The following is a 10,858-nucleotide window of genomic DNA, read 5'->3' as shown; positions in this document are numbered from 1 at the left end:
GACTGTATAGCCAATACATCCTTAATTTAGTAAAACGTATTGCATACCACGTTGAGCGATGCACTTTCAAATAAGTGGAAACATTGCCTGACTCTCTATAATAAAAAGCGTAGAAGATTTCTCTTGAATATTGTTCATCGATTGAGTTCTCTCGCCAGCATGTTATTCGAATCGTAGTTCGTTTGAAGCGAAGGGTTACCCTCGCCCTTTCGCCTTGAGAAATATCGCAGGCCGATACCGTAGAGATGATCTCGACGCTTGGGCGTTAAAGGATGACCGATACGTCTATGGAAAGTTATCTGTAAACATCTTTATCGAGCCGAGCGTAGAATAAAGCCACGTCGTTTGCGAGGGTGTGACACACCGCTGTTTCTCATAATCCTTGGGCGGATCTTTTGTAACAATTTTAACGTTGAAACTGCTGACAGAATACAGAAACTGGCATTCGGCGACGCGGCCAATTTTAATCCACGGAATAAGAAAAACTGCTGCAAGGCGCTGTTATTCACGCGTGAACGAAACTCGGGAATATCTTCATCGTGGCGACAGAAGATTTGTCAACCGGAGATCTATTATTCCAACAACGAGTCTGACGCGCAAGACGTCTGTGTTACTGCAGAAAATACCGCGAAACGAACTTCGTAAATCATTCACTGGATCATGAGACAATAACGTTCGCCACCGGGTTTTTATTATCCTTTTTATACCGCAACGGGATGATCGACGACGGGACGAGCGTTTCGACTAACAAGATTTCGAAAAACGAGGCGAGGGTGTACCGATTTAAGACGCTCTCTCTCTGTCCTCCGTTTCTTTACCCTTTCTCCCGTTCAACTTTTATTCCGCGGCGAAGAGACGGCCATTAATCAATCCGTGCGCACATTGTCGCGGCCGGACGGCCCACGTCCGACACACGGAGGATGATTATCTGAAATAAAATATCGTGCGACAAATCACTTCCTTGCCAAGAGTCATTTAACCGGTTATATAAAATTACTGGCGCATTGTGCTGCGAAACGGTGTGCAGAAGTCCCGAAGAAAAGTGAACCGTGAAACATGCGGGACGCGTTTAATAATTCAACGTTGATTCCCGGGCTAACGTTGACGGGAAACAACCGATATCACTGAACTACCCGGCCGATCTTGCAGCAATTTAAATCGACGGAAGACGCGTTTATAATGATACAAATAAAAATATCTCAGGCAGCGAAAGAAAATTTCGTTCCTCGTTTTCCTACGACTGAGCGATATGAATCATATCGAAAAACGGTAGCGGCGTTTCTGGTCCAAATAAATTCGTTCTTTCATTTTCTCCGCGTCGTGTTCTTGATCGACCGGCGGGGACCAAGTTTTCGCCAAGTTGTACATTGACATACGTAAACACATACACGCAGAAACAAGTGTATTATGCGCGTGCCTACATATTTATTATTATTTCATTGGCTTTTTGGTTCTCTCCCCGCTTGGTTCGCCACGCTGCTGCCGAAGCACAGAGAGAGCCGTCAGACGCAGGGACGCCATTCGTCGCGGCCGCGGTGCATGTGAAAATACGACGGGGAATATTTCACTTTTCGTGGAGCTCGCGCGCCCCGACGACAGCGTCGCGGTGCCACGTCACGAGGCATTCATTTCGAAATATACGTACAGTGGTACGTCCAGGCTCCGGGGAGTAGCCTTAATAAATGTAGAAGCATTTATAAAGGCAGCAAGATGCGAACGTTTCTCTCTCTCTGTGTTCTTTCCGACTCTCCGCTCTCTTTATCCGTCTCGGGTCCCGTCTCCACCATCCCGTGCCGATTCGTCTGTTTCTCTTCTGTTCCATAGTTTTTTTTTCCCACCCTCGGCATCGACGCCGATGACGGATGGAAATAAACGTCGATAACACCGCGCGAAAATCTGCGAGAGCTTTCAGCAAACCAGGTTATCATTTTCCAGAACGGAAAACCGTACTTTTCCGCGGATTGAAATTTGGCCGCGGTTCAAACGATATTCTTCGGACAGAGGGGATGATTAATTACGCATTCTTTGTGTATTTTACAAAAGGGCTCGTCGTTTTTCAAGCTAATTTTTTGCGCGAGATTCGGTAACTCCTTGTTTTGACGGTCGACGAGAAGATTAATCGCCGGGTATTTTATAGACTGGTAAATTTTTTCATCGACGCTTCTCCTCGCGTCAGTATCGTAGAATCAGCCACCGCGTCCCGTCGCCGTCTTCTTTAGCAATTTTTCAAGCCGCTCGACCTGCCAGCCGTGTGACTAACGACTAACGAGCTCGCAGGCAACTTTTGTTCTCGCGATCGCCTTCTCGAAATCCGACGGTACACACGTCCGTGCCTCTCGCGCGCTTACGCAACCGCGCTTTCGCGTGATTGAGCATTGTATCGGTAGTACGGGAGTACAAATTGCGGCCGGACTCGCGAACGATGTCACTCGAGATTATTGCGTCGAACAATTGAACGTCGGTGGGCGATACATTGCGCAGCGGCCGCGCAAAATCGATTTTTAAATTCGTTTAACGAGTCGCGTCTGTCAGTTTTGCTCCCATGATTATTTCGCTGCCAAGATCTATCCACTACTTTTGTTGCCACGATCATTTTCCCTCGGAATCTCATATATGAATTTTCGTTTTTCTTCAACGACGACGGAAACCCGGTCTCGCGCAAGACATGAACGAATTCGGCGCGACTGAAACAAATGTCGAGGCATTTCTAACTGTAGCGAACGAGGGACGTTGTCTCCCGCCCGACGGACGTGCTTTTGATCGAACTTCCGGCAAACTTGAACCTTTTGCAGCCGGCTCGATGAAAAATGGCCGCCTCCGTCCCGTCACGAATTGAATCCCGCCCATCTTCTCGTAACAGCGTTCCCCGTTAATTGAATATTCTTTTCTCAAGATTCGCCCGTTTCAGATTCGCCCGTTTCACCAATCCCGTTCTGCGATCAGATAGCCAATTCTTATACCATTTCCCGTTATACATAAATCTTTTATTCACTTTGCAATCACATAGGATTCACAAGTTTCAGACAAAAGTTGTAGCTCTAGTTGTCAGTACCCATTAATGATACTTAACTCATTAAATACTGAAGTTAGAAGAAAGATACATAGAACTCTTCTGGTATATTAACTACGAGGATTTATTTCTAATCAGAAAAAGAGAACAGTTTCTCGTTTTTGAACGCATATTAATAGCTTCGATCTCGCAACAACGTTTACCGTTTATCCGTTCTTATCCGATCCGTTTAACTTTCCATTAAAGCGAATTGAGAAATGACGAGAAGCGTTCTGCGAGCACAGAAGGTCGTCCGGATACTATCTGTCCATTTCTATAAGTACGCCGCTACGATCGATCCACCGTCCGCTGCTTTTTCTCTCGAATTTAATAACAGCGAAACGATGTAACGTTTATTCGAACGTCTGCATAAGAAGCAAAGTAAAACCAAAAATCCAGCGTCGCTTCAATGAGCATACGCAACATTCTAATACCTGTTTCTACGCTTAATCAGTTTGAAACTTAGAGCATGGACCATTCGTCTAAATCAGAATTCACGGAATTCACGAAGTTGCCCAAAATGTGGAAGAATCGTTTCTCTGATCGATGCCAACTGTTCGAACGTAACCGGAGAAGCGTGGTCAAGATTCTGGCACGATTATCCGTTGAAAAATAACGAGAACGCGTTCGTCCGTGCGACATCGCGTTGTCGGGACAATTAATTCTCGAGTGGTTAAATCGCGAGCGACCGGGATACGCTCGAAAGTGCGTCAAAAATACGTAACGCATACGTGTACGCGGGTTACTGGTTCGCGCGAGATGCGAGTGGATCGCGAACGGGCTTATTAATAGAAGCGTACTTCGACGCCGGGCATCGTGCTCGTCGTTGCCGACTGTCAAGCGATATTCTAACGAGCCGTGACCGTTGAAACGCGACGATTTTTCAAATCCCGAGTAGGATCTCAGCGAGGAATCCTGTAACGAGGCCTACGAGCCGGTCTCGGCTCTCAACCGCCATGTTCCGACGGCCGTCGCCATCACGTTGCCCTAACCGCCTTGGACTTGTGCTCCTCGAGTCCAATCTACGACCAGTTTCTCCTTTATCTCTATGAAAACGCGTGCAGTTTTTTTGATAATTACTTATTCTTGTTGAAACGCGACACTTATATGACGCAAATAATATTGTATTAACAGGCTGTATAAATATTCAAATATTCAAACATTTTCCTTTAGAGAGAAAGGAAGAGCTACATAAATTGGGTGAAGCTTAAGGTACCGCAAAATTTATGGAAACATCGTAATTCAGAATGGAGAGAGTCGCCTCGCTTTTGATTTGTAACTCGACTGAATAAATAGAAGTCTTCGAAGCTTAGTCGTAATTTGTTGTTTTCCCATACAGATCGGATAGGTACAAATTCAATATGCGATCGTAAATAATTCCGTTTTATGCGCGTCGGAGTTCGGTTTGTTCGCTGGATTAATTTTCGGTTGTAAATTTACTCGGTAATTAAGCTCCGGACCGATTACCACCGTGCACCTCCTAATTTTTAATTTCCAAATAAATATCTTACTCTTCTTATTCGATTATGCGTCACGCGGTTCAACGCGATATTCGCACTTTGCACGATTTTCTAATGTAAATGAACGCAGCATCACGGGGAACCGATATAATAAATTACGATATCTCCCAGCGGTTATTAATTAATTCCAGCTCGAAAGAATGGAAGTTATTCAGAAACCTTGAAAGCAATTTGTTGTTGCCCCGTAAATGATATTTAAATTCGCCGAAGCTCCGATGAAAAATCACCGGCTACAAAATAAAATAAAGTAATTAGGTGTATCGTAATTGTTTTCGAATAAAAAGAGGAAGAGAGCGAGCGGCTTTCCAGTTGCGCCGTGTACCGACGGCCGACGGTCTCGAGCATCCATATCAGAACGCGACACGCTCCTCTGGAAGATAATTAAATCGCTGCGACGAAACGAAGTTAGGTAACAGGTTTTATAAATTAATGGAAGCGGCATTTTAAAGATCTGTATACCGGAGGATGATGAAAAACGTTGCGACGGTATGGTTGATAGTGTTGTAGACGAAACGGAAGGCTTTTCGATCGAGATTTATCGACACGCACGAGGCCCGCGTCGCCGCTGATCGGTTAAAAGCTCGCAAGTTAATTTTATTATTCGTCGCGGCGCGCAAGGTGGTCGACGATAATTATTAATCGAGCGGCGGGCCACCTCGCGAAAACTTCGAAGGTAACGCGTTAGGGGAGTACCTGCTCGCATTCACGAGTCGCGAGAGCCAGCGTGTAGGTACCGCGTGTGCCTCGTAAATCATTTCGGGTTGGCTCCTCTAATTATAAGTATGACTATCGCCGCTATCGCATCGTTGTCGACCGAGTAGGTACGAGTAGAACGCCCGGAGCCAAAGTGAAGAACCAAACTGGTGAACTTGTTCGCGATAAAACGGTCCTCAGGTTCTCTCGCGGTAGATGCGTTCGGGAACCGAGCAGGAAGAGAGAAAAAAGGGATGAAGTGGCGTAAAAAGAGCCGACAGATGAATTCCATGTTGCGAGGAATCGGTTGCCGGGTTATGGAGAACGAGGCCCAAGAACGAGGCCGCCTTTTAATTGCCTCTTTTTCACGCGGACCCTTTGGTTGCTCTCTTGCTTCGAGATTGTAAGAGAACTACGTGATCGTTTCACGAATTTTGTCGACGATATTTAATAATACGCGTCGACGGTGGGAGGCTGAAAGTTGACGAGGTCGGGACCGGAAGTGGACGCGGCGGGTCGCGTTATCATCGGTGAGAATTTCAAAAAAATATTTTCGATAGACCGATATCGCGCGTGGTGGCGGCGGCGGCGGTCGCATCGGCGAGGGCCGCTGTCCGCTGCCCGGCAGATATATCGCGACGCGCGCGAAAATATTACTTCTCGTACATCATGCGCGCGGATATCGCGGCCCATTATCGATATATCGCCCCCGATATACCTAACGCCGTCCCGAATTCTAATCGCTACCCTGTCTCTACCGAAAATGCGGCGTGCCGCGCCATTTTGACGTATGCTGATGGATTCCGAAACTGAGGTTTCACTTGACGAATGTTCGTTCCGTCAGCCAACTCTTGTCACATTTAAAAATCTACTCGTCAATTTCTGTTACATCGCCTTTTGAATTTTTATGACACTGTCCTAATCGAGTTCTTAGTAATCCCTGAAGTGTTTTGACAGCTTGTAACTTAAACTTCACAAAAGACTTCAATTATTTTCGATCCTGGTTGTTCCACCATTTTGGCCGCAACTTCCCACAGGTCTGAACCAATCGATAGTCGTAAATACAGGGTGAAAGGCTGGCTGGGTAAAAGCCCAGCGACGCGTTAAAATTAATTCAAGATACAACGCCGATCAAATGTCAGAGGCACGTTATCGTGCTATCTCATTCGTTTACCTCATTTTGCTCGACGTCGCCACCGAGGGAAAGGATGGAACCAGGCGCGCTGTCGTAAATCACGTCCGACACTCGTACGCACCGTCGCGCGACTTCAATCCGCGATCGAATCGATTCGCGTGCCACGGAAAAGAGAAAAACTCCGACGGGAATGGGAAAACGCGATTCGCGAGAGGTGCGTCCGATCTTGGAGGAATTTTGCGTAGAACTGAACCAGGTAACCAGAGATTTTCTCTCCGCAGTCGGACCGGAACCCTTCAGTGAGGCCGGCCTTGAATTTCGCAATTTGCTTATTCAAAACGAATATTGCGGGCGGTCAAGCCTTTGGGTCGTGTCCGGGCCAGTAAATCAAACCGTGAACGGATCCGTTTCTCTCTCCTCTCTTCTTCAGTTCTCTCTGTGGAAAGGGTGCTCTTCGACAGGTGAAACCTGTGTCTAATTTAAATGACTCTTGCGAAGCCGTACTCATCGTTCGCGATGGATTTCTCTCCGTGTCGGCAAATTTAATTGAAGTTCCTTGAGAAAATGACTGTTGATTGTTTTTAATAATCCTTTGATTACGCGCTGCACTCGTCCGGAGTGACATTCATATGCCTGATACAGTCATACGTCTTCATTCCTGTGAGCGATTGCGAAGTTCCTCAGCTGGCGCCTCCGAGAATTTTCACAGTTTATTCGTTATTAATCTTCCGAAATAATGCGAGGCCTTTATTGCGTATGATACGCACTCGTTTGTACCTTTCATGTAACTCCAACTTTACATTTATTCATATAACAATTTTACCATCGCCGTCTTGGTGCAACGAAGTTTTCTCGCTTGGAACGTGTTATCAGTAGCATATATTTCAGAGTAAAATCTTAATCTCGTGATAGGCTTCACGAACATTTTTTTAAATTTAACCTTTTAGCCCACTGAACCGAAGATAAGATAACTATCTTCTCGTTCTTGAGAATCTTCTTCCTTGTACCGATCGTTCAACAGAGAAATTACGGCAACGCCCCTTGAAGGCGTCTGTCAAGCGCGACATTTTTCCAAACCTTCGAAACGCGCTTAAAATAAATTCGACGGAAGTCGCCGCATTGACAAGACGGAATATCTTCCAGAAGTCGTATGGTCGCTGGCTATTGTCAGCCGTGGCCAACTGTCGTCACATCTCCAAACATGTAATTCATTCAAACGTTCCTGGTCACATGTTCCCTCGCATACAATTTTTCTCGCTCTCGATCCTGTTTCTCACCACGAAGAGAATCGCTATACCCGTAAGTCTAAGGACGAACGAGTCCGAACTGCGACCTTGCGGCTCGCTGCGTGCGCGTCGAAAGGCTTTTCAGAGCGTGGCCAAGCCTTTGACGCAAGCCCGGGTGCGGTGGCAGTAAATCAAAGCAGATCGGTGAACGTCCGAGCGGAAAACGGTACAGATAAGTGACCTCGTTGCTGTCCCGGTCGTTTAAAGTAGGTCCAGGTATGCGTCCAGATTTTGCATAACCCTGGCAACCCCTTGGAACCCTTCTCAGGCCCGTCGAAACTAGAGGCGAACTTTCGTTGTTCCCGAGCTGCGTGCTCTCGGTCGACGAAAAGAGAGCAGAGTAAGAATAAACAGCGTCGTGGCACCCTGCGGTCGCCGTAAAATCCGATCGCGACCGATTCGATCTGCTTCAGTTACGATGAATGCCGTACACCTTCGGAAGTCTGTTACAAGATCGACACGGAGGATGCCAACCGAAAAGAAGGTTTGCGGATGTGGCCAGCAATAGAATTTCACGCGAAACCCTGCACTCTTCTTCGGTTGCACGTTTCCTCCGACGATCCTTCGACAATTACTGAACCCGGTGTCCACGAGCTTCTGGTTCGTTTGTCATAAACCAAACAGTGAAGTCGATAGGAATTTTTTTTATTGAGGCAATTAACGAAGATTCTGTAATAAAGGATTCGAGGATCCTTTCAAGGCCGCGCGGATGTTCCTGTATTTGCGGAAGCTATTCGCTTCGCATAGATAACAAGCAGTATAATAAGGCAAGAAATTACAGAGTCGAGAGGCGCATAATTAATAACATCCTCAGGGGCCATTTTCGCGTGATGCGTCGCTTGCAATCTCACGTCTCCCGAAACGAGTTCTCAACGAATTTTTAATACGATCCAACAAGTTCCTCTTCCATACCTAATAAAACTTCGATGCCTACATAATATCCATTACTGTTCTTAATTATTCGAGAATTTCCTTACGTTCTATTAATTTCAAATGAATAATCGATAGCGAACATGGCAATGAGAGAACGGCGATAATAACGAAAACGGATGAGAAAAGGAAGCGTCCAATTGATGTCGGACGGGCGTCGAAATCCTCGTTCGGTGCTGGCGGAAAAATTGCGTGCCGCGCTCTCAGGCGGGAAAAATTGCGTGTTTCTCGGGTAGACAGATAATTTTCGCGCCGTTACCAGCGACGCGTTCGGCTTAATTCGTGAAGACACGCGAAACCGCGCGCGCGGCAGACCGACGCATAATTCCCGTGGCTCGCTGAATATATGCACATTTTTATCGAGCTTACAGCAGATTCGACTCGAAAATTTTGGCCACGTCGAAACGCCGTGGAATTAATTTGAATATTATCTTATCTGTGTGTGTGTGTGCGAGTGATTTTGTAAATTCAATTTCGTAGATTCCATATCTCATAAAAATTGCGTCTAGGATCGCTCGGCAATCGGAAACGGTTGATAAGGCGAAATGAAACAATTTGTACGAGTTAGCCGTGTGATGAATGAAGGTGAGAATCGTTGGAGAGCGATGGAAGGTGGGAGGTTTCACAGCGCCTCTAATAATGATAAATGAATAAGTAGCCAAATCGGCCTCCCACAAAGGGCTCATTGATACGATTTGATTGATGATTCCACCATAGTCTTTGTGTTTCGGTACCCGATGCTGATGGTAACCGCAACCACCGTGGTACGCCTTCCTTGTTGTGAAACACAACACGTTATTGTGACGCCCGCATCCATTACCGAAACTGCCCTCGTCACGAAACTGTCGATAATTTATGAAAAAAGTATTATCAATCAATCGAAGATGCTTGTTTTGATGGTTCACCTCAAACAGATCGATTATCAATTGCCAACACCGATCGCGACGGATAACGACTCTTATCGAGCTTTATAATCTAATATAATCGGAATAACCGGTCGGTCGCGGTTCGTTAAGTTCTCAGGCCGTTACGTTCGCGTCGATGAAGCTTCTGTTCGGCCATCTTGATACGCTTCACCTGTCGCGAGGTAGTCGGCCGTTCTCCGGCTTCGGTGTAATTCGTCTCGAAGAGAAATGAACCGAAGCGGCCGTTAAAAGCGGCAGAGTACCCCCGCCTAATTAATTTGTCCGGTGAAATAAATTTTCCCGGTTCAGCGAATCGGTAATTAGCGTCAATTTCGCGAAGAGTAACGCGACGGCGCGTTGATTTTTCTCGGGACTGCAAACAAGACGGAACCGTGTACATAAATTAGCGGATTCGGTGTCCGAAAATTAACGCAGACTTATAGCCGATCGAAATTGTTTAATCGCGGGTCTGGATCGAACTGAATATATCCCGTCGCGAGATTTTTGCGTCGGGCTTGTTTGCCCGACGGATTATATTTCGTTTGTTCACCCGTTCGCGTGGATCCTGTCGCGATGAATATATCGTTTTTATCAAGTAAACAATTGCGTTCGTCCCGGTCCGAAGGCACACCAGAGGCACTCGACGCACGCAGGAATTTTCACGCGCCCCACCCGATAACAAATGTACTCCATAAATAAATTTTCGCGCGCGGTATTAACAGGTTATGGTTGACGCTCGGTTATTCCGCCGCTCCCGCGATTATGAATCAACGGTATGATTATTTTATTCTACTTTCTGTTTGCCCTCGCGTTCATGCGTTCCGCATTGCGGATAATTCAATCGAGTCTCGAACCGTATTAATTTTGCGTTAAACTTTTTGTCGATGATAAAACGGGACAATCGATCCTCTGGATTTAAGGATGTATTGGCTATACAGTCAATCCCAAAAGTTTATGCACTTTAGAAACGCATTTTTTAAAAAGAAATCAGACGTCGGAAGAACATTGCTAATAATAAACGATGAAAAAAAATTTTCGATTTTTCCGACATTTTTCCAAGGGGTACCCCTTCAATTTCTTTCAAATTTTCGTTTTTGGCCAATAACTCCCAAACCGTTGGACATACGGAAAAATTGCATACAATCTTTCTTGTAGAGGACGACGAGATCTACAATTTCCGTATAAAAATTCTTCGCTAGCGTCAATAGTTTACGAGTAATTTGCAAAAAACTGTTTTTTCGTTTTTCGTCAATAACTCGTTAAATATTAATGCTAGTAAAGAATTTTTATACAGAAATTGTAGGTCTCGTCGTCCCCTACAAAATGGCCTTATATATGCC

At 45.8% G+C, this 10,858-nt stretch overlaps 1 long non-coding RNA gene across 1 annotated transcript in view; it reads left to right on the top strand.

Annotated features, from left to right (window-relative positions):
* LOC113465117 (uncharacterized) overlaps window positions 1–10,858 on the top strand; it is a 70,400-nt gene that overhangs the window by 23,083 nt on the left and 36,459 nt on the right. The window lies entirely within an intron of this gene.

The sequence above is a fragment of the Ceratina calcarata genome, unplaced genomic scaffold (genome assembly GCF_001652005.2).
Source record: "Ceratina calcarata isolate Rehan_Ccalc_2016 unplaced genomic scaffold, ASM165200v1 scaffold88.2, whole genome shotgun sequence".
Classification (NCBI taxonomy): Eukaryota; Metazoa; Arthropoda; class Insecta; order Hymenoptera; family Apidae; genus Ceratina; species Ceratina calcarata.
This window is presented reverse-complemented; position numbering and strand designations above follow the sequence as displayed.